Genomic DNA, 2,500 nt, shown 5'->3' on the forward strand with positions numbered 1-2,500 from the left:
CGAAGCTCAACTTGTGAGCAGTTCCATGCACCACTATAGGTATCTCTTAGCTTAGTTCTAGCCATGTGCGTTCAAAGCTCAACGTTAAGCTGTGTTCTGCACCACAATCCTTATATAATAAGCTTATCTCTAAGCTTTTTTGCGTTCAATGCTCAACGTTAAGCTATCCCTTCGCTTAGAACCTCGCTCTATATTCAACTTTCAGATACCTCAAAGTTCAACTTATGTGGTCTGCTATCGAGCTTGAAGGGCTTCGTTCTCTGACAGAGGGGGGTTTTTGGGCCAAATTATGCAATATTAGTTTAACCTCCGTCGCAGAACCACATTTGACCAGGTCGAGAAAAAAATTTTTTCGTGACGACCTGGTCCCCCATAGTAGGGAATGAACATGACATCTTAACCATATTTGACCATTTTCAAATTTCTCGTCGCGGAATGATGACTTTACTAGTAAAATTTGTTCCGGGTAGGGACCTCCCATACAAAATTTTCATCGCTCCAAAAGTGATTTCGTTTCACTTTTCAACATTTACAAGGTCCATAAATCATGTTTTGAGACGATATGGAAAAAAAAATTTTTTGCCCGTCTCGACCAACTCGACCGATGGTGACCACAGTAGGGTGCTCCATACAAATTTTCCTTATGTGGAATTTTTCAGTGTAAAATAAGGTTTCTCCAATCGATCGCGGGTTTCACTTTTCATCATTTGCTAGGTCTAACTATGATGTTTTGAGTGGTCCCGCAAAAATTTTTTCTTGGACCGGGCCTTCCTTCCCGGCCCTGTCGGTGTGCTCTGCAGTAGGGTGCTCCATACAAATTTTCCTTATGTGGAATTTTTCAGTGTAAAATAAGGTTTCTCCAATCGATCGCGGGTTTCACTTTTCATCATTTGCTAGGTCTAACTATGATGTTTTGAGTGGTCCCGCAAAAATTTTTTCTTGGACCGGGCCTTCCTTCCCGGCCCTGTCGGTGTGCTCTGCAGTAGGGTGCTCCATACAAATTTTCCTTATGTGGAATTTTTCAGTGTAAAATAAGGTTTCTCCAATCGATCGCGGGTTTCACTTTTCATCATTTGCTAGGTCTAACTATGATGTTTTGAGTGGTCCCGCAAAAATTTTTTCTTGGACCGGGCCTTCCTTCCCGGCCCTGTCGGTGTGCTCTGCAGTAGGGTGCTCCATACAAATTTTCCTTATGTGGAATTTTTCAGTGTAAAATAAGGTTTCTCCAATCGATCGCGGGTTTCACTTTTCATCATTTGCTAGGTCTAACTATGATGTTTTGAGTGGTCCCGCAAAAATTTTTTCTTGGACCGGGCCTTCCTTCCCGGCCCTGTCGGTGTGTTCTGCAGTAGGGTGCTCCATACAAATTTTGCTTATGTGGAATTTTTCAGTGTAAAATAAGGTTTCTCCAATCGATCGCGGGTTTCACTTTTCATCATTTGCTAGGTCTAACTATGATGTTTTGAGTGGTCCCGCAAAAATTTTTTCTTGGACCGGGCCTTCCTTCCCGGCCCTGTCGGTGTGCTCTGCAGTAGGGTGCTCCATACATATTTTCCTTATGTGGAATTTTTCAGTGTAAAATAAGGTTTCTCCAATCGATCGCGGGTTTCACTTTTCATCATTTGCTAGGTCTAACTATGATGTTTTGAGTGGTCCCGCAAAAATTTTTTCTCTTAGCCAGTCGACCCTTTCGTCCATGTCGGTGTGTTCTGCAGTAGGGTGCTCCATACAAATTTTGCTTATGTGGAATTTTTCAGTGTAAAATAAGGTTTCTCCAATCGATCGCGGGTTTCACTTTTCATCATTTGCTAGGTCTAACTATGATGTTTTGAGTGGTCCCGCAAAAATTTTTTCTTGGACCGGGCCTTCCTTCCCGGCCCTGTCGGTGTGCTCTGCAGTAGGGTGCTCCATACAAATTTTCCTTATGTGGAATTTTTCAGTGTAAAATAAGGTTTCTCCAATCGATCGCGGGTTTCACTTTTCATCATTTGCTAGGTCTAACTATGATGTTTTGAGTGGTCCCGCAAAAATTTTTTCTTGGACCGGGCCTTCCTTCCCGGCCCTGTCGGTGTGCTCTGCAGTAGGGTGCTCCATACAAATTTTCCTTATGTGGAATTTTTCAGTGTAAAATAAGGTTTCTCCAATCGATCGCGGGTTTCACTTTTCATCATTTGCTAGGTCTAACTATGATGTTTTGAGTGGTCCCGCAAAAATTTTTTCTTGGACCGGGCCTTCCTTCCCGGCCCTGTCGGTGTGCTCTGCAGTAGGGTGCTCCATACAAATTTTCCTTATGTGGAATTTTTCAGTGTAAAATAAGGTTTCTCCAATCGATCGCGGGTTTCACTTTTCATCATTTGCTAGGTCTAACTATGATGTTTTGAGTGGTCCCGCAAAAATTTTTTCTTGGACCGGGCCTTCCTTCCCGGCCCTGTCGGTGTGTTCTGCAGTAGGGTGCTCCATACAAATTTTCCTTATGTGGAATTTTTCAGTGTAAAGTAAG

This window comes from Anopheles marshallii, assembly GCF_943734725.1.
Source record: "Anopheles marshallii chromosome X unlocalized genomic scaffold, idAnoMarsDA_429_01 X_unloc_30, whole genome shotgun sequence".
Classification (NCBI taxonomy): Eukaryota; Metazoa; Arthropoda; class Insecta; order Diptera; family Culicidae; genus Anopheles; species Anopheles marshallii.